We start from the raw sequence: 22,042 nt of genomic DNA, 5'->3' as shown, positions 1-22,042 counted from the left end.
TAAGGAGTTAGCATAGTAGCAACACTAACTTTATTTTTCCTTTGCCTTTAACTGCTTCATATAAGCTATTAAAAGTATAAAACAGTCAAAGATTCAAACTAACAGCATTTCATCAGTCTTACTGGGCCCTTAATAATTCATCTCTCTTATGTTTACTCTAATACCTGCACAGCATAAATATGCATGATATGCGGCTGTGTATATTTCAAGCATTTTCATAGATAGACTAACAGCAGGGGACTTTTGACCTTGGTCTGAAGAAGAAAAAGGCACTGCAATAACTAATGACAGAATTGACAGTCTCTTACTTTAAATTAAAGAGGAAAAGGGAGAAACACATTCCCAAGAGAGGATTCCTTAACAACAATTTAGATTCCAGCGTAAGAGGTGTACTTTGTAAATTACATTTGAGAACAGTTACTTTTTTGTAGGGGGTTTAACAAGGATCATACCTATCTTCTTTTTTTTTTTTTTTTTGGTTTTGGTTTTTCTCCGGTACCAGGAACCGAACTCACGACCTTGCGCCTGCCAGGCAGGCGCTTTGCCGCTGAGCTAAATCCCCAGGCCCCATACCTATCTTCTTGCCAAAAACTCTACAGAGATGTTGTGAAATAAAATAAAAGAATGTCTACAGCCTCACAGCTACTTGGAATAAATATGATAATAAATATGAAGATTTCTTATTAATTCTAGTAAAGAAAGAACCACAAATAAAAGTAAGACTTGGTTGAAATTGACCAACTCCTAATCCAATTCTTCAAAATGTTTGATTACTTCTTTTCCAACTTCCTTAAATTTGCAATACTTCTATTAGATATTTAACATCTTATTTTTTCTCACTTTTCTTTTTCAATATCTTGGCAGAAAATCCCAGGTATTAAGGTACAATAGATTCCTGCTAATTCAGCTTCTCCTCTGTGATGGAGAAACAGTGAAAACATGAAGCCTTCGTTATTGCCTTTGTTGTGCATCATATGCTTTCAATTGCAAAGAGATTTTTCCAGATGTTCCAGCCCATCTTGGTGTGTTTGAAAACTCTGTTTTGTTTTCTGAGTCCATTTCCCTAAAACACACAAACTCAGATGCTCAAGCTGGCGTTAAACTCAATCATCCTTCTTTATCATTTTTCAATGAAGCATTCTGTGCTGTCATCGGGTGAAAGGGAGAACAATGCCTCAAAGATCTCATTTGCAGATATAATATTATAAGAAACCTGACACAGATTTATGTACCAGCTTGTAATGGCACAATTAGGATCTTTATCTGTACAGGGAAACACAGGCCAAAAGGCATTTTTCATTTTCAGAACAAGCATCAACTAAACTTGAGAAGCTGTTGAAGTTGAGGAAGCAAAACATTGGGTTGCATTGATAGACTTCACTTAGTGATGCTTTTCCTGGGCCCAGAGAATGACAAGTCCAGAAAATACATTTGTCCCAGTAGGGATTCTAAAACTGCCACGGATATGCTTCTATTATTATGGTCACCATTTATCCACAAGATGTGCAGAAAAACACAGTTTCTTTATTTTCTGTAAGTGATACAGTCTTTCACTATGAGTGTTCATTGGAGTTGGGGGGTGGCAACAGACTTTAACTTTAAATTTAACAATAAATAATGTCTCAGCTCCTTTGGCTTGTGAAACCTGTTTGTTATATTTCTTTTTCAGTCAATTCAAAGTTCACTCCCCAACTGAACTACTCCTTTCTTCCTTTTTCTGTTACAATAAAGGATGCTGGGATATAGGGGATAAATTACAGATCTCATGATTGGTCTCATACTGATACACAGGCAAGTATCAATGATAGTTTCATCGGCCTAGATTTGAATGTGCCCTGGCTGGACATTTTACTGTATTTATCATTAAAATTAACACTTATAATCAGCTAAGGTCTTAAGAACCAAATAATCTCTCTGATGACTGACTCCAAAATTGGATTCACTAGTTAAATCTGAAGCTACTCTGAGGTCTGTTTGGTGATATCCCAGCTTTTTCCTCTAGACCAAAGTTCAGAACGTTTCACTATGCTTCCCTATGTTTCTCTTACCATGCCTCAGGACAGAAAACATGTTTTCTCTTCCTCCATAAACAAGAACATACTCTTCATCATTTTCTTAGCTGAGTCTGCCATAACAAATCACCATGGATTGTATGGTTTGAACAAAACCTATTTATTCTCACAGTTCTAGAGGCTGAGAAGTTCTCTTAGAGCAATTTTAAGTTTACCAAAGGCAAAGAAACTGAGCAAAACTCAGAGAAGTGGAGGAAACCAAGCTTTATTATGCCAGTAGGCCCAGAGGAGCTATGTACTCCAAAGTCTGAGCCCTGAGCTAGTATAGGAAGTTACTCTTATGCCATTTATCAGGTAGGGTAGGAGTCTTTTGTGAGCAAGTGGAACTTTACAAATATGGGAATAAATTGGAAACAAAAACAGTCCTGATACAGCTTATAACTCTGGTACATCTTGCAGTTAGCAAGCCTGCTTACAAGAGCAAAAGGAACACTGTAGACTATTGATATATTTAGGTTTTGATACATTTTGAACACAGAAGTTCCTTTACAGTTCAAGATCAAGGTGCCAGCCAATTCAGTTCCTGAAGGTCTTCTTTCTGATGATTGTGGATATCTGTCTTTGTATCCTTGATATAGGGGAAGTAAATGTAACTCCCAACCTGTTAAGTGTCAGATACACTGAGTTCGTGTTCCCCAAAACCACAGAATTAATTCTAAGAAACAATGGAGGTTAAGTGTAGGAACTATTTATTGAGAGAGACACAGAGAGCTCCTGAGAGAGAGGAGGGAACCAAAAACTGAGTTACTGTGAGCTCCATTTTACAGAGTAAGTTTCAGACAGCAAAATCTCAAGGTGGGTACAACATAGGACAAAACTATGGTCACCCAGTGAGATTACAAGTTCAACTGCTTAGGTAATATTGATCCAGTGGAGAAGCAGGTGATGTAGCAAGTACACATGGATGAAAATGGACTTTTTTAGGAAGAGATAAACCAAGGGGTTGGGGATACCCATTGGAGTGACTGATGTCTACCAGATGAGCACAATTTTCAGTTTATCATTCATCCCTCAGGGAGGTGTGTAAACCTGGTCATTTTGTCTTTATCTTGAAGCCTTCCCTCCAACAGATGTGCTTCTGGCCACAGTTGCAATGTGTTTCTGTCCTCTGTATTGACTCCCCAAAGGGCCTACTCCTGTCTGACTGCCTATAACATTTTTATCCAGCTTAGTTGTCTAGAATATCTCTCATGAGAGGGGGGAAAAAGAGGAAGAAGGGAGGGCAGGGAGGAAAAAAGAGAGACAGAGAGAACTCTTTCTCCTCTCTCTTCTTATGAGGCACTAGTCTCAACATGAGTACTTCATGCCCATGTCCAACTTACCTTCCAAATACTACACCTCCGAGTTGCATTGGGGATTAGAGTTCCAACATAAGAATTTGTGGGGACACAAATATTCAATCAATTGTATTGATAGTTTTGATTTCTTTGCTCTGAGTAACACATCCTTCAGCTCACACATTCCCAGAGGTTTTATGAATCACACCCAGCATTGGAAATAGCTTGAAAAGAACAAGATTTAAAGGACAATAAAATATATAGCTTAATATTTTCAAAATATTATTCTTATTGCAAGGCACTAAAATGTAAAAACATTTTGAAAGCACAAATGTGTATGAGAATACATGTGTGCAAATATGTGCATGTGCATATGCATGTTCATGCCTCTGTTGTCTGTTTGTACACACAAGGCCGGGCTCTATGAAGACTCACAGGGAGTGCAGTAACCTCAGGAAGACCCTTTTGAATTATTCCAGCATTCACCGTGTCAAAACCTACAGAGTGTTTCATCACCTGCCATAGGTAATGGTTCTTTGAAAATAGACATGAGCTGTCAGCCCAGAACACACTCCCCTCCAGGAACCTGAATATTTCCTCCATGAGGTATCAGGCAAATATCAAATCATAAGAGTCTGTCTTGCAACCTCAGCTGGCCTTGACCTGGAATAAAATACATGTTTCCTGAGAACACCTCATAATTTAAACTCTATGACACAGGTCCCTTCTGGAGTTTCTAGACAGAGTTTTTATTCTCCTCTCCCAGACTTCCTCATGGAGAATAGTCATAGTGCCTCTATTACATTTTATGGATTAAGCTGATAGGTAGACAATCTTTTGTTTTCCCTTTGGAATAAAATAAGCCTGTGTTTCTCTTTCAAATAGTATCCCAGAAGTTATTTTTGAGTGGACTCAAGCTTATGAAGAAATAGAGGGTAAGGAAAGAGGAAGTTAAGTAAATGAAATTTCCTACAGAAAATTCCATCTGCTACATAATTATTTGCCATAAACTCTGGAGGAGTCAATTGACCTAACATGGTACTCATCACATTTCACTTATAACCTGTCTCTTTTTACAGCTGGGGGTGCAGTCTGATGGCATCTTTCAGTTTTTCACATACTACTTATGAGTTTTAGCCCAAATAAAATTTGTTAATAATCTGCTCTCCTTGCAAATTTTTTATTGCTGATTATTGAGAGATGATTGTAATTGAATTCACTTTTTAACACATTGCTTTTGGTCGAGGAGCATATAATTCTAAATAAATTAATTTATTCCAACATTGGCTGGAACTGGCCTAGATCGAAGTTACTCCTTTAAGTGTAAAAAACAATGAATTGCCAAGTTAGACCGAACTGCGTCCAATCTGGCCTTCTATTTTAGAGAAATTGCTTTCAATCTTATTTGATTATCTGTAAAATGGAAATAGTATTCGTGAGGTAATTAGGGGGATGAAGTAAAACAAAGTCTGTCATTTCTGAAACCGTTCTTGTTACTTTCTAAAATACTTTTTTCTCGCATCTGAGAACCCACGTCTAATGGCCAGCAGTTGAACGTGTATAAAATGCAGGGAGGAGAGAAGTCAAAGTCAGATACATTTTTGTAGTTTCCACTGCATAACTATGCTTCCATTGAGCCTTGGTCTCTTGATGAGTCACCTATGTAATAAGCATAAGTAACAGCATGACAACCAACATAAAGGCAATGGGGAATGATCAAGAAGGAATAATAGCTTCCAGAGCCGGCCCTGGAGCACAAACCTGGTACACAAGTCCTCTGCACACTGGACCCAGGAACACTGTGAAAAGACATGTATTTTGTTCCACATGATTCATGAATGAGTCAGATGTTGAGCTGGACATAGCAGAGCTCAAGATAATCCTTGCGCTCAAAGTGCTTGTCCTCTAGTTGGAGAACCAAGAAGTAGAGTCGCAGTTCCAGTTTGATATAGTAACTACTGATGAAGGTATGAATATTGGGTACCATGAAGAAAGACTTCTCAGAGGAAGTACTATCCAAGCTGCACCTGAAAAACAACATGACCCTAAAGATGCCAGTGCTGGTTCGTACAAAAGGGAATCACCTACTCTGCTTCCTGTAGGACTTAATTCAAAATTTCATAAATATGAAACTTAGATAATCTTTTGTTTTCTCTCTCAAATAAAGTAATATTGTGTTTCTCTCTCAAATAGTATCCTAGAAACTGTCTTTCTTTTTCTTCCTCTTTTTCTCTCTCTCTCTTTCTTTTAATTAGAACATATTTGTAGCACATGGTGCTTACATTCTTTGTGGGGAACTGGTGTACGTGAAGAACGCACACTTTTTTCATCTCCTTTCCCTTCCCTTCCTCCACTCTCCATCCATCTCTTGAGCCTCTTCCTTTTTGGGGGGCTATGTTATCAATACATAAAGTTTACATTCCCTGTGCAGAGTTGGTACCTACATATAAAACACATCTTAAGTTCCTTTTCATCCCCTTTCCCTCTCCTACTTCTGCTCTCTTTCCAGTTTTTGATCCTCTTCCCCTTTGAAAAAGATCTATCTCCCTACTTTCTGTTACCTGTCTTTCATTTTGCTCTTTATTTATAATTTTGGTTTCTCACTTAGGAGAAACCATGTGATATTTGAGTCTGTATGTCAACATTATGAAAAAATCAGGTAAGTAAAAAATTTCTTGTCATGTTCTCTCTCTCTTCTCACTTTTATGCTGAGTATAATCTTAATTTTAATGTGGAACCAGTTTGTTTATTTTCCAAATTTTCCTCAGTTGCTTATAAAGTTATTTATTAGCCAATAATTATTTAGTAAAATCCACTAGAAGTCACTGGATCCTAAATCAGTTGCACTTTTTGTCTGAAGGAAGGATGCAGAAATTGCTCTTAAGGTGAAATGACATTTTGCACATTTTATAGCACAAAGCATGCCTCAGGTTGATTTTTTTGTTTGCTTTTTTGTTTCATTCAAATTTAATTTTTGATATTGCAGAGTTCAATGGATTCAGCTGACAAGTTTCAAAATGTAATTTTAAAATAGCTAAAAATATATACATTTTTATCTTTTGATGCTTACATAATTTGCAGTTGTATAAATAAGGCAAAGCATATTGTTTGCTTTTCTGAAGTCTTTTTGATGTATATTACAAAAATGAGTTCTAATTAACTTAAACAGAATAAAACAGAATTTATCACACTATCAGATATCCCTGGATCTGGATCCTCAAACACTGTAACTAGCATTCCTCCTCTCCATTTCCCTCTCCCTGCTACCCTTCAATCGTCTTTGTTCTGCTTCCTCTTTGCAAATAATGGCAACATTTCTCAAAGCTTGCACTATTTTCCTAGCAAGTTATGACAAAGAGAAGTCAGGGCTTCTTTCTTAACAAATTCCAAAAAATCCCTAATGGTGACTCTGACTGGTTCACTTTGGGTCACAGGCATGTGTATGAACAATCACAAGAGCGGAGCAGGATGAACCTGATTGATCAGATCAAGTCAGAGGCAATTCCACCAGATTGGAAGAGGCAACTACCGAAAGGAAAAGATGTTGCATAAGCCACATAATGGCTAGTCATTAAGTGATCAAGTGCGATGCACATTTTTAGTTAGGACAGGAGAGCTCTGAGTGTAAGGCATTCTTGCTACTTCTCTCTGTAATCATCTCGCCTTTGCTAAAAAATGAATGAGAATTATCCATTGAACTTTCATGTATTTACAGTGTTACTCCAGCTCAGAGGGAATGAACCTTACAAAAGGTACACATGAACCATAGTTTGAGCCTGAAATAAAGATTTATAACTCTCCAGAGCAATAGCACAGGAATTCAGAGAAATATCACCTAGGGAGAAATCTCTATGCGACACATACAGGCCTCCGCACCAGATAAGAGGCAAGTTGTATCTGCCTCTGGCACGTAGACCCAATGCATGAATATTTCAGATGTAAGAATATATTAACTGCTCACATAAACATACATATACCAAGGTCTTGACAGGAACTTTGCATTTCAAGGGGATCCCAGGATAATTACACATTTCCAAACTGGATAATAAAGATTTACAGAATATGTAAGTGTAGAGAAAATTTAGGCAAGTATGGATTACTTAATGGACAGAAAAAAAGAAACTGATCGCTTCATTTTCTTCTTGAGTCACCTATAGCCCATGTAACAGTTTAATCACTGTAAAAAGATGTTTTAAACAACCATCAAAAACCACTAATCAGGGGCTGGGGATTTAGCTCAGCGGCAAAAGCGCCTGCCTGGCTAGGGCAAGGTCGTGAGTTCGGTTCCCGGTACCGGAGAAAAAAAAAAAAAAAAAAACCACTAACCTTCTCTGTGATAGGAATTGTGCTAGAGTCTGTGGACAAAATGATAAACAAAGCATGGTCTTAGCCTGAAGAAAGTAACAATTTGTGAGGAAGAAAACTTCAGCAGACAAATAAAATATAATATTCTTCAATGGATATCTATAAAGTTTGCTTTCAGAATTTAATATGAATTTGAAAGGTCACACCTGCAACTCTACCAATAAATGTATATCTCTATATTGTCTGAAATTCTACCATTAGAGGGTGATTCACTTTGGATAGACAAGATTTCTATTAAATTTTAAGTAGCCTTGGTAGGAATATCACCTTAATCAGGACTGTCAATTGTTTGTACTTGGTGTGAATCAATCAATTAGATCATTTCTCCTCTAACAAACACCTCAAGTCAATAAACTCAGGAAATGGAGTTTTCTTAGGGCTTGAAGGGAAAGGGTAACAGAAGAAAGGAAATTTGGATGTGCAGGATTTGGGACCCAAGTCTTCCTCTGAGAGACCAATTAATATTCAAGCTGGTCCACCATAGCTGTCTTTTCTCCTTTCATATATTGATGCACAGTATCAGGATATTTAAGAATACTTCATACTGTAGATTGGTCAGCTGAGTCACTGAGTCTTATTTGACTGGCTCTGGGTTCATTACAAAGAACTAAATGGAACTTCCCAAGCACATTTTGTCTTCTCTGTCTCTCCAATCAGTACGACCAAGTATTTGGGTCCTCACTATCTGAGGAGAAGTTGCCAGGTGCTGATGGATCAAGGTAGGCAACCAACCACTAAACAGGCCTATGCATATCTACTAGATTAGTCAGCTTTCCATCATCATAATAAAGTAACCTGAGTTAATTAACTTATAAGAAAAATGTTTACTTTGGCTCACAGTTGCGGAAGTACTAGCAGATGATCGGGTGGATCTTTCTCTTTGGGCCTCTGGGGAACACAGGATAGCAATAGCAGAAAGTGCATGGCAGAACACAACTGTTCACCTCTTCAGCCAGAAAGCAAAGAAGAAGACAGACCAGAGTCTCAGATTTAATTCTGATCGAAACACAAAGCACTGCACGTACACGGGATAGCAGAGAATAATCCAGGGTCTGTTATAGAACTGCCGAGAAGTTATCATTTCTGTAGCAGGGAGATACAAGGTCAAAAGTGAAGATAGTTAAAGGAAAGCAGGGTGCTTCCCAAAGTGTATTGCATTGTCTTATCAGTGGTTTAGGAATGGGCATCTGACCTGATATGGCCATTAAATATGAGTGCAGGGAGTGGAGGCAAGTTGCAAACTTCTGGGAAGAGATTCTTGACGGTACTTCTTCTTCTGGATGTCAAATGTCTAGGTGGAGCTGCTATAACAAGTACAGCCCAAGGTTGTTACCACCAGCCCGAAGATGAAGTCCATGCAAGGATGAGAGGCAGCAAAGAGAATAGCTGAGCATTGGAGCTGGAACTCTGATAGACCACAGTGCTGGGGACTGAAACCAGGAAGAGCTCTGTTGCATTTCCAACCCACTTGTGTATTCTCAGATAGGGTCTCACTAAGTTGCGTAAGCTGGCCTAGAGTTTGTAGCCTTCATGCCTCAGCCTCCCAAGCGCCTGGGGTTACAGCTGGGAGTCACCACACCTAGCATTTCTTTTTATAGAAGTTTTAATATTGCTTAGGTAAGTTTTCTAGCGCGTGCTGCCAGGAGCCTTCAAAGTGCTGCCAATGTGTAACTGTTTTGGTGTGACTGCCCCAGGACTCACCGTAGTCAGTGGGTTAGGCTCCAACCAGAATAATGGCTCACTGATGTGTAATAGTCCCTCTTGCCCCTACCCTTACCTCTTCTCCACCCTAACCAAAGCACCATCACCTTGAAATAATACTGTTAGACTGTGTCTGCACTGCACTTCTTCTGTAGGCTTCCTGTTTTTTATAGGGGAAACTCTTTTATGACAGAAAAGTCCCTTGTGAAATTGGGCTTATCCTGTGATCCATGAGATGTCCTCCTTCCATTCCATGAACCTGGCACACAAATAAGTTGGACCTTTCCTTTGCTCCTCTGATACTGTTTTGAGTATCTCAGATCATTCACGCAAAAGCTGAGCTATCTACGATGCTCTTCTCCATGTATTCTATCTGGAAATTTACTTATATCTATACTCTGACTTCTGTTCCCTCCATGTTTTGGGTACCTGTGTTGTGTCTACTAGGAACTTTTCATATATCTGTTTCATTCATCAGCCCTCCCCAGTAGCCAGTGTACCTCCGGTGGTTAATTTATGTGTCAACTTGACTGGGCTAATGAATGATCAAGAAGCTGGTAGATCATTATTTCTGGGTGTGTTGTGAGCATACCCAGAAATAATGGAAAGATTAGCATTTCAATCAGTGGACTGAGTAACGATCTGTCTTCACCAATATAAGTAGACATCATTCAATCCAAGAGGATTCAGACAGAACAAAAAGGCAGAGAAAAGGTGAATTTGTTTCCTATTTGAGCTAAGACTTTCATCTTCTCTTGCCCTTGGATACCTCTTGGACACATACACTCTTGGTTCTTGAGCCTTTAAGACTGAGACTTAGACCCTTGACTTCCCATGGTTTTCCCACTTGCATATGGCAGATAATGGAGCTTTTAGCCTTTATGATCAAGTAAGCCAATTCTACAGTCAATTGCTCTCTCTCTTACATACACACATTGTATATATGTATGTATTTACATATATGTATGTATATACATACATATATGTATTTCTTTTCTTTTTTTTAGTTTAAAGCGAGTAGTAAATGAGAAACAAACAAATAGAGAAATAGAGAAGTAGCAGCATACCAGTATCACGAACATAAACAAATCACAGCAAGAGCATTCAAAGTGATACAGTCTCAAGACAAAGTAACACAAATCAACAGTGGTTGTTACATTCCATGTCACTATCATCAACTATATTGCTCAGATTACCAGATGTAAGAATGAAAGTTTGCTCACACCATTATAGGGAATAAGAAAATAATTCTTTGATAAAACAGTGGAGATAAACAGAGTTTCACTAGACAAGATGGTAGGAGTTCACCATTGTAATGGGCATCCGAGATGAATACACACTTCTCTAATGAAGAGATACTAATGGTGAATAAATACGTGGAAGAATGTTCAACATCATTGGTCATTTGAGAAATGCAAATTAAAACAACACTGAGGTTCCATCCCACCCCAGAAAGAATGGCTATCATCAAGAAATCAACCTATAACAAATGCTGGAATGGCTGGGGGGGGAAAGGAACCCTACTCCATTTCTGGTGGGAGTGTACTTTGGTGAAACCACTGTGGAAATCAATTTGGAGATTCCTCCCAAAACTAGGATTGGAAGTCCCATTTAACCCAGCTATTCCCCTTCTGGGTATTTTCCCAGAAGTATTAAAGACATCATACCACAGTGTATATGTGCACACATGTTTATAGCAGCACAATTTGTTATAGCTAAATCTTGGAAACAACCCAAATGCTCCCACTGAGGAATAGATAAAAATGATGTGTATGTATTTCTAACAACATGATTATGTACTGAGAAAAGAATTTTCAGATGATTTCATCATTTTGGAACATCATAGTATACTTCCACAAATCTGGATGGTAAACCTACTACATACCTAGACTATATTATATTTTAAGATTACCATGAAACATGGTGTCCATCATCAACCAAAATGTTATGTGGCATATGATTGTAGGTGCATCTTCTGTTGGATTCTGTTTCTCTGAACAACTCTGACCAATTCAGTGCCCTTGAGATCATCTCTGCAACCACAGTGCAAGTGCTGGTCTAGATCCACACATGACAGATATTTGACTGATGTTCCTGAAGTGAAAAAGTGAATACACTAACGAATGAGTTCAATTTCTCACGATTGGGAAAGTTAGAAACAAATTCTGTAATATCCAGACACCTTTGGCTGGGCAAACAACTACTTCCCAGACCTCTTGAGGGTGCCACAGCTAACCAGACTACTAATGCTCCCAGCCCACAGTGATTTATTCCACCACCTTAAGCTAAACTCCTCACTACTGCTTGTTCAGAGGGCAGATTGCTCTGGTAGGCATGACATTCTTCTACTATTTCTTTTAAGCCTCAACAGGGTTATCTGCAATGGTTGCTTAACAAATATATGCCACTGTGTTAAGAAATCTGAGTTAGAAGCATGCTATGATGCAGAGATCAAAATAAATATCTTGTCTATTTTTCATAAGCTGGCACGTATATGTATTCATTTGTTAATCAGACACAAAGCACATACATGTGTTTTCATGTGTGAAGCACTATTAAACAAGAAAACTCTTGTAGGAATTAAAATGTCTGTATTTTTATATAAAATGGCATAATTAGTAGCATTTATGCACACATTCATAAGTATGAATATATGTTTAAGGAGAGCATAAATATACATGGGAGGATAGAATAGGCATGATCACAGAATAATGTATCTGGTATTCTATTGATGCAATTTCTGTCAACTGCTCCGCTTCAGCAGCTTACCACTAGGACACAAACCTTGGCGTTCAGGGACCTGGCAAAGCCACACTGGTCTCTGGCTGTTTGGGAAGTTGGCTGCAAAGGAAGGTTTTCTAAGCGGCTGCTTGCGATGCCATGCTGGTGGCACTAGTGCCTGGGAAATACCAATAGCTAAACGCTTCCTCTATTTCATTTTCTAAATTTCATAACCGATAGCAGCCAGGCTGCAGGCATTATATTTTGAAAGGATTATTGCACTTCCTGAGAAGTTCAAGTCATTCAGCTTTTGCCCCCATGGCTTGGGACACCAACCGAGACGCACTGCAATCACACTGCTGCAATGGACTGGCTTTCGTGGCTTACTGCTTAGTGACATTCCAAACACCAGATCTCCCTTCTGTTATGTCACCTCCTTGCCACAAACACCCCGTTGCTTCCTCTAAAATTCTTTTCTATTTTCTTGTTTACCTTATTTGTCTTACCTTCACACTTCCCTGACCTGATTACCCTTAGACATAATCACTCCTGTTTTCCTTTATGTGTCAGGGGCTGCCGCTTGATATGATGGTGTTATTTTAATACCATAATGGAAAATGATAAAGGCCAATCAATTACTTTGTATTATCCATTGTGTCCCATGGGATTGATTTTCCTCTATGTAATCATGTTTGCAGCCATAAAAACAAAGATAAAAAGGGTTTTCTTTCTATTTTTCATATTCAAAGGAGTTGTATTAGTAGCTTTGCCTCATAATGCTGCTGCTAAGAGAGTTAAATCTCCTCTAGCAAAGCAGAGCTCCTAGGAGGGGTCTCGAGCCATGGACAGGACCCAAGGCGAGTCCTTGGACTTTGGCCCATCTTCTAGTATTTATTTTCCCTGCTGCTCTTTAGAAAAATCTGGCACCACATTTATTGTCTAATAAATGGCAATCTTGTGTTGATGGCACATTTTTGCAAATCATAAGAGGTTCCCACATTGTCACTTTGCCTTTTCCTCACCACATAAACTGTTTAAAATTTCTCATGTCAAATAACCTCGAAATGTACCGATAATGAATCTTCCCTCGTGCTGCCACACCATTCACTCGCTTAAACTTCAGTTGCCTGCTGAGGCTCCCGGTCCTTGAGAATAAATATACATTAGATTCAAGCAGGGTACAGACAAATGCCAGCAGATAATACAAAGCAGGGCAAACAGCTTGGAGGAGAACCTGCAGAAGATTTCCAGTCTGTCTACAGCAGGGAGATTCTCAGAGCCAGAAATTGGCTTCAAAGAGATGAGCCACGGAGACCAAGTCTTCTAATCACTAGCTTTTCTTGCACGGAGACTGATGAGCTGGTGGGCGGCCCAAAAGGCAGCCCCCAAAGGCAGCCCTAGACATGATGGAGAACCTAGCAGCCCCACAACCCACCTCAGCTGCCCGACTGCGCTGCCTGCAATCTTGCTGCCAAACGGGCGGACTGCCTGTCATCTGGCTTTTGTTTCCTACAATCACCCTTACAGAAACCCTGCCTGTGTGGAAGATCTGCAAAGCCATGCTTTTGTCTTGATCTCACTTTTATTGCTAGGATGCTCCAAACCCCCTTTGCTTTCCTGTAGCTCCTCCATTGCCCCTTTGCTCTGAAATAAGCAAATAGTGTACCTTAATGGTCATTCCAAGTTATGAGGAGGAGAGTCCAGTGGCAAGGTTCAAGGTTTGTGATATCAACCTTCCCTAGCAGTGTGCAGATGCTGGTGGAAATGCAGAGATCGATCCGCTGCTGATGTCTCTGGGGTCAGCCATCTGGAGTCTCCCTGGGTGCTCAGTTCATCTGAGGCACCCTGCCCCTCCTTACCTCTGGTTCCCCTCTCTAGAGACTCCAGGGAGTTTCCTCTTAAGGGTCCCATGTCTGGAAATTGCAGCTTCTGTCGGTTGCTACAGTTCAAACTCATTCTACTTTAGGTACGGTGTGAGTCATATTTGTCCCTGGTTTTATAAAAGTGTGTACAACCCAAAGGAGAAAAAGAAGTGCTGTGTTCCTGGGCATCTTAGAAGGTGCCTCACATGACTGCGCTCTGCTCGGCCCCTCCCCGTGGTTTCTGAGTTTTGCTCTCCCATCCCATTCCTGCTGCTTTCCCTTGTGCAGCTGCCCGTCCTCAGAGTCCCTCAGGGGCAGTACTGTTGCCTGACAAGCAAATGAAGCCAGGAGGAAGTAAGGAAGGCCCGTCACAAAGTCATCCCTTCTCACAACAAAGCCCGGAGCCGCTGTTTGTTCATTTGCTTAAAACAAAGTCTCCAACTGCCTCCCGCGGCACCCTCCCTTGGAGAGTTCATGCTCAGAGCCACGGAGTAATTTTTACTGTACAACAAACAGTTGCTTAAATCGGATGTCTCTGAATGGTCATTATTTCCCCTTTCCCCTCCACCTGCCACAAGCCCCCAGGGTGTGGGGCAGGCCCTGCAGCTGCCACCCTGCTGGTCCACCACTCTCTGACCCTCCTAAATAAGCTTCAGCATTTGTGGGGAGACATGCAGCCCTGAGAGTGGCCAAATGATCTGGAACTTGAAAGAAAGCTTCGCGGCACACTTAGCACTTTGAGTGTGGGGAAGCTGTGGGAATGGGGTCAGATTTCCTCCTCAGGGAATTCACTCAAATAGGTTTTAAAATTTATAGTCTGTGTTGTGATAATAAATAAAAATGAAATGTACCTCCCTAACTCAGAGTTTCTTTGACTGAAGCGGTCCTCTGGGGGTAGCTCCCTCTACCACTATTCTGTTTTGAGGAAAACTGGAGAGCTGTGAACCCCTCTTTCCCTCAGCTCCCCTTCCAGGGCTTACCTGCATTCCATCAGCTGGCATCTCCTAACAGAAATTACCCTGTTTTGCCAATACTCACGGACACCCTACCCCCTCTGCCCCCATGTCTGCTTCCATGTGGCCCCCTTTTTTATGCAGCTCCCTGCAGCTGAGTCACAGAAGCCCCAGCCATGTCCAAAGCAGTTTCACTAAGCCATTCATGACACTGGTGTCTAGTGACAAGGCATCATTCAGTGCTCTTTATCCATTATCCTGTTGGGCCCAAGCGCAGCCCCTCTGCACCCCGTTCTGGCTCACACCTGTCTGCAGCCCAGCACAGAAAGGTGACATGTAGAATGGAAGTTAAACATTTAAAATCTGAGTGAAATTGCACAATCAACACCTTAAACATTTCATACATAGAGTAAGATAGTTTACAATGAGATTTTTGGAAGTTGCCCTAATGGATTTTTTTCTCCTTTCTGAAAACATTCTTGATGTATTAAAGAGAAGGCATTGTCTATAACAATACTTCCCAATGCACTGCATGAGCTGTGTCCAAATATAAGGAAACCAGACTAGTTAGGAAATACCAACATCTGACCTAATTTACTCGCTTCTGCATTATGGTTCTAATTGCACTCGATATTACCTATTATTGTTGGGTCCCTCTGGGAGCCTTGGAAAAAACTAGAGAAAACAATGTGGAATGGATTCCTTGTGTGAAATCTACAGGTTTTTTTTTCCCTTTGCCTTAAAAATGAAGGCAAGAATTTTTAACACTCCAGAGCCCATACAAAAAGCGTTTCAAGGGATGTGGATGAAATCATCTCCTGAAACTAATTTCTCACATAAACGTTGAACTAGTTGAACCCTTCCTAAAAGCAGCTTACAGGTAAAGAATCTGCAGTGAGATAACTTCAGTTTTGCAATATTCCTTACATTCAATATATCACTTACTCAGACCATCCAAGTCATCTGCAAAAAGCATTTTAAAAGAGCAGTTATCTGAACTCTCCTTTGTGCCAATTTTACATTACATGCAACCTAAATCAATGGCCACATTTGCAGTCCTCTTTCAAAAGGACACAACAACGTAAAGTACTCTTGCAGAAATCTCCCAAATTTAGTATCATAATAAGAACAAATAATGAAGAGGTCTCTGTAAGATTAAAAAAAAAAACAAAAACTAGTTCTCTTTCTCAAAATATATTTATCATTGAAGGAAAAGTGTGTGCAATTATTCCCCTTAATAACAGTTAACATTTTTAGTGCTTAAAATGAGCAAAGGAGAGTAGGGAGCACTTTATATATGCTTTATCTATTTTGGTCCTTAAAAAACAAATGTGTGAGTCTTATTGTCCCCATTTTACAGATAAAGAAGCTATCCATATTAAGAACCATACTCAAGGTGACTCACCTGCCAAACGCTAGACGCAGAATTAAACACAGTCTGTCCACACATCACGAAGTATTATTCAATCAGGACAACCTGAAAACAGTTTCGGATGTTGACGACTGTTTTTAACACAGGCAGGATTTGGTGACTGTAGAAGAGCTGATGTTTGAATATTGTTAGAGGAGATCCCAGAGGAAAAAGTTGGGTCTGCAAGGAAAGTAAACTTTTATTACTGTGTGGTTTCAGAAGACTTGGCAGTGCAGGCTGTTCTCACAACTTGCATGTACTGCTCTGTTACTTAATCAGTATTATACAGCGCCACTTAATCCTTTTTATGGCTTAGCTTGTCTTGTAATGTTGTTGTGCTGCTGATAAACCCATTCAGAGGAATAATGTACCTTTAAAAAATCCACACCATGCTCTGTTTTTAAAGTAAGGATGCTTCTATGTGAAAGCTTCTATTCTATCTCAGCACTTATTATAACTCCAGCACTAAAAACAAGGTTGCCTACTACAGGCTTAAGGGAAGTGAAATCATTTTTAAAACAAGTGGTTTTTATAGTGTCCTCTGAGATTCTGATTACACGATGTGAGTCCACATAAACCGAGGGTTAAAGGATCCAGATTTAATTTTTATCATGACATGTATCAAGTATGTCATGTTAGAGTGATAAGAAAATGTCAAGACATAAAAAAGCACCTCAGCCCCCACCCCTTTTTGACTGGCAAAGGCAATATTTATTATAATCTTCCTTTGAAAAAGCTTTTTTTCAGCCCAACATTCATTCCATTAGCAGTTTTAATTTCACTAAAATAAGCATGCTTAAATAGGAGAGCTCTTAATGCCGCATTATAGTGACAGCATCCGTTTGCTTCCTTTGAGAATCAATTAGCAGCCAAAAAAACGCTACGGACTTTATAATGATACAAGTCTGTGGTATCTCCCCAAATTACCTGGAGCAAGGTAAGTGGCCATGAGAACCTTGGTCGCCAAGGGAAAGCATGAAAGGATATACCGTGCAAGTGTGAAGTTATTCGGGAAAAATCTGCGGGAAAAAAAAAAGTGAAGCTACGCGGCGGCTGTTACAAATAATAAAATACCATTTGCATCTCTGCCGAGGGTTTTGGTTGGTGCAGCTGGTTGTGTCCCACGCATTTCCTCCCCTACCCACCCACCCCCCGCCACCCCGAACTTACTGCTCGTTTTTTTTTTTTTAGCTTGGCCAATTGCAATTAAACGATCAAGTAGGTACACTTGTTTGTGTCGGATATAAGAGAGAGTTCGGCTTCATTTCAAAGACAGATGCCCAGAAGGAAAGGGTTAGACAGTGCCATGAAACACTGACAAGCAATTTAAATTGGAATCCTGACAATTCAGCATGAATGGGGAAAAATCAAGCCCTCGCATACACAGTATGAGTCGTGGAGAGGGCAAAGGACTGTGGAAAAGCTTTTATTTTTAGAAGTCTTTACTAAGTTCTTTATAAGCATCTCAATCTTTGTTAAAAAAGAAACAGCAGCTATGCACATTTTCCTTAGGGGAGCATGTTGTTTTTCCCCCCATATAAAATTTTAGTAGTTGGCTTCCTAGAGTGAGGCTTTTTGTAACAGAATATACAAATTGTATTTTTTATGGTGCTTTATTTATAGTGAGCCAACCATTTTAATAAAATGATTCACTTAGATTATTTTACTACGCTTTATTATGGGTCTTCATCTTTTTTCATTTGTTCTTGTCTTTCTTCTGGTTAAAATTAAAATGTTTAACTCCGCAATTAATCACAAATAGATATGATCTGTGAAATGGTTTATTCTTTCAAAAAACTTGCTAAAATACCTTTCTACAAACATAAAGATTAAAATCAATACAAATCACTTGGTTGCTCATATAAGTTACTCCTAAACTGAGTTAAATGTTATAGCAAATATCTAGCATTTACTTAGTAGAGAGAAAGAAGGTGAAATAAAGTTGGCACACAAAAGAACTAATAGCTGTCCTCCTTCCTGAATTTTAGGCATGATATTGACATATGACTAATGCATTTTTCACAACAGTAAGGTATATTGCTACGTTTTGCTTTGTTTTGTTTTCTTTGAGGGGTATAGATGATTGTCATTTTGCATTTAAAATATCACAACCTAAAGTCTTTGCTGTGAAAGGCTTTTTCATGTGGAGTGTAGCATAGTTTTTTTTAAAGCATGAAGGAGAAATATTATTATTCAGCATTGTGAGGAATATAAAGACGATATTCAAGCTTGTGCATACGGGCTCCAGTACAGCCAGTTAAAAGCAACAAGACTTAGCATTTGTAGAGAGGAAGATGGTAAAAAGCCTCACATTTTATGAATGTCTTTTACATGCCTGTTAGCAACCTGAGGGCATTCTGTCAACTGAGTGCTTAAGGTGAAAAAAAAAAAAAAATTGTATGATTAGAAAGCAATTAGTTTTCATCTTATTTCAGTTATGATCAAAATCAGTGTTAAGCAGAACTGATATTATTATTGTAAAATGAGTCTGTTAAAATAAATTTTAAATTCAAGATTTTAAACACTGGTAAATTCAAGAGCACCATGTCTTTGTTTTGAATGTCTCTTACTGCTAAAATGTTCTACGCATTGCTTTAACAACATTCAAGATACCTAAAGATTTCTAATTAAAATATTTTAATTATATAATATTTGTTAATATAAATGCTGCCTTTATTATAAATACATATCCTCGCAGACTGTATCATTGCTTAAAGTGCAAAGATGCAAACACACACATGCACACACTCACACACACACAGATTCTCTCCTCTATATAATTCGCTGAGTTAATATTCCTTCTCAGAAAATATATACTTTGAATAAGATGGATTAAATATGTTGGTTGGATTTTAGAGTGCAATAAACTGATTACATTAAAAATGACCATATTTAAAGAAAAAATAGCTAAGTTGGGCTAATTTATTATTATTACTCATTGCATTTAAAGAAACTTGGATTGGAGATCAAAGTGCATTTTGACTTGTTTGAAAATTATAAATGACCCATTCCCAGTTTTCCAGCCCCATAAAGTGAGAATGCAGTCTGTGAGTACTCTCTGCTCTAATCAAGAAGGAAGGGGCTTCAGCTTCAAATGTCACTGCTGTAAACATGTTAAATCTGGAAAATATTTTCTAAGCAAGCAACCATGTGTAAAATTTACCGAACTTGTCACGAAAGGGCTACAGCTGCAAACCTGCAAACTCCTCACTTCCATGAAGCCTCCAGATGTTGAGATGGGGAAGCAGAGTTTTCCTCTTGGTTCCTGAGTTTTTGCACTGCATAGCTTTGCCTGCCACCAGCTTTTTAAACAGTTGTTTCCCCAGGTAAAGAAGCAGCGTCCATTTAATACTACGAAAGGAAACCATGCACGTACCACAGAAAGTGCTGCATGGAATTTACTCCAACATTTCCAACCCAAACATCCACCCATAGACTAAAAATTTGTAATCTGTCTGCCTGCCCAACTAACCCAAGTTAATTTAGCAAAATGCAGGGGGAAAATAATCAGGTAATTATAAGATTAAACAATTGTCGATTGTCGTATACTACAGCCAGAGACGATTCCCATTAAATTGTATTTACTTACCCATCATTTTATGAAAACTTTTTCAAAATCATGTTTGCTGCTTATAACTAAAAATATCTTGGGATAAATTTTAAACTTTATGGTACTACAAAAATATAAAGTCTGCCGATATCATCATAAACAAAGACAATCTGATGAATTTTTAAAAATTACTAACTCTACTTTTAACACCACCAGCATTATATGTAATATTTACAATATGCAATCTTCTTTTATAATGTAAAGTGTTTTTAAAATGAAATTTGCACTTAAATGCCAATATCCTCTCCTTCTGGCTTCTCACTTTATGACACTAACATAGGATCTCATTCACCAAGCCAATTGAAATTTTAATAAAAGAAAGCAGGAGTTTCTAATAAACTCCTGCAGTGAGCTGATAATACTAAACATCTTTAGCAGCATGGTGTTTTTTATTATTATTTTAGCTGTATATTAATATGCTAGTATTTGTAAACTCCCCAGTGCCAGTAGATTTATTTCAAAAGCCTTCACTACATTCTTCCATTGTGAAAAGTTTATCTGATGAAGAAAAATTCTTTTTTGCTGGTTTTCTACCCAACAACTACTTGACAGGAAAATATATAGCTGACAAATGTGTTGTGACTATGTGTTTAGTCCTGGAAAAAATAGTGACTGATTTCACTCATTGCAGTGCCAGTTCTTGGCTAACTAGGAAACTGGCATAATCTGCAACTGCAGTAAAGGCATTACTGGGGATTTTCTTGCAAATTTAACAAGCTATTCTGACCCATAACCCTCATCACAATACCTCTATGCTGACTTTACCTTCTGTTCCATTCTTCAATATCTCCTCTAGATCCCCACTGAGACTTCCCAACAGATACCTGAGCACTCTTCCATCTGAGCAATAGGAACACCTATCTGGCTACATGGCTTTCTTTTTAAATATAAGACAGGAGAATGTGGGCTTACAGCATAATTGGAGTGTGTGACTCTATACCATGTGGAATTATCTTTCATGATACTGAGTATGAACTGGGACTGCTACTGCCAACAGTCAGTGAATTTCAACATACCTTGTATGTAATAAGAGTTAACACTTAAACATTTTGGGCAGCAGACACTGTTTTATGCACTTTACATATATGAACTTTTTTGATCCTTTCTATAGCTTTATATGTCAGATGCCATTATTATATCTGCTTTGTAGATAATGAAACCAAGATGTAAGAAATGAACTTGCCAGTGTCACGCAGCTAGGGATGGCTGCATCCAATTCAAACTCATACAGCCTAGCCAAACTCTGGTTATTCAGATGCTGCCTCTGTAAACAAAACTGTATTAAGATCTACGCTGTCTTAACAACTTGTCTTACCAGGCTGCTCTTCTGGATAACACTCATTCCAATGCTTCTTCATCCCTTGTCCTCTGGGTAAGAAGGATAGCTCTGGTGTTCTTAATCTTAAATTCAGAGAAGAAAATAAATTCTCTCATCCCCTATCAATGCTATGCATTCCAATCTGATTCAGCAAAAACAGTCAAGAGACATTCATTAGCACAGTTTCCAACATAAAGTTGAGGAGAAGACATGAACAGCCTGCGATGTGCTGGTCTTATAGAATCATATGAGATTTAGGACAAAGCCTAGAAGATGCATGAATTGACAAGAGGAGCTCCTTACACAGAATTTTAAAAGGCATCGCTTTCTACTAGCCAGGATACCGGATGTGGTGAAAGGACCACCATGGGCAAAAAGCATCTCTGCATGGGTATCTGTGAAATCCCGATGACCCTGGGCTGCCTGGCTCACCTTGGCTGGCCCACTGGGGAAGAAGAGAAGGTCTCTATGGCCAGAACCAGACACACTTGGTAGCAAGAGAGCACAACTTAGGAAAGGAGAAGTCTGTTTTTCCCAAAGCCAGGATATTGGGCCAATGCAATGGTAGCCCCAGGAGCTGAAATTTGAGAACAGTTTAAGCAGATGATTAAAATGTGTCAAAGTCACCCAAGAAAAACACAAGTTTGCTATTTTTCCTGCCAAAAATTTCCTGTGTAATTTTAAGGCAGTGCACTGCCTCTGATTGGCTGCCTTGGAAAGTAGAATCAACCATTCAGATGTGGTGACATGAG

At 39.0% G+C, this 22,042-nt stretch overlaps 1 long non-coding RNA gene across 1 annotated transcript in view; it reads right to left on the bottom strand.

Annotated features, from left to right (window-relative positions):
* Nucleotides 1-17,377, bottom strand: part of LOC106148519 — a 30,757-nt gene extending 13,380 nt beyond the window's left edge. The window contains exons 1-2 of the long non-coding RNA XR_001234050.1: nt 17,290-17,377; nt 16,357-16,542 (exon numbers count right to left, since the gene is read on the bottom strand). This is a non-coding gene — a long non-coding RNA (uncharacterized LOC106148519). The remainder of the gene's footprint in view (nt 1-16,356; nt 16,543-17,289) is intronic.
* Nucleotides 17,378-22,042: the final 4,665 nt, after the last annotated feature.

Source organism: Chinchilla lanigera, unplaced genomic scaffold (genome assembly GCF_000276665.1).
Source record: "Chinchilla lanigera isolate Chin_1 unplaced genomic scaffold, ChiLan1.0 scaffold00022, whole genome shotgun sequence".
In the NCBI taxonomy this organism is placed as follows: domain Eukaryota; kingdom Metazoa; phylum Chordata; class Mammalia; order Rodentia; family Chinchillidae; genus Chinchilla; species Chinchilla lanigera.
This window is presented reverse-complemented; position numbering and strand designations above follow the sequence as displayed.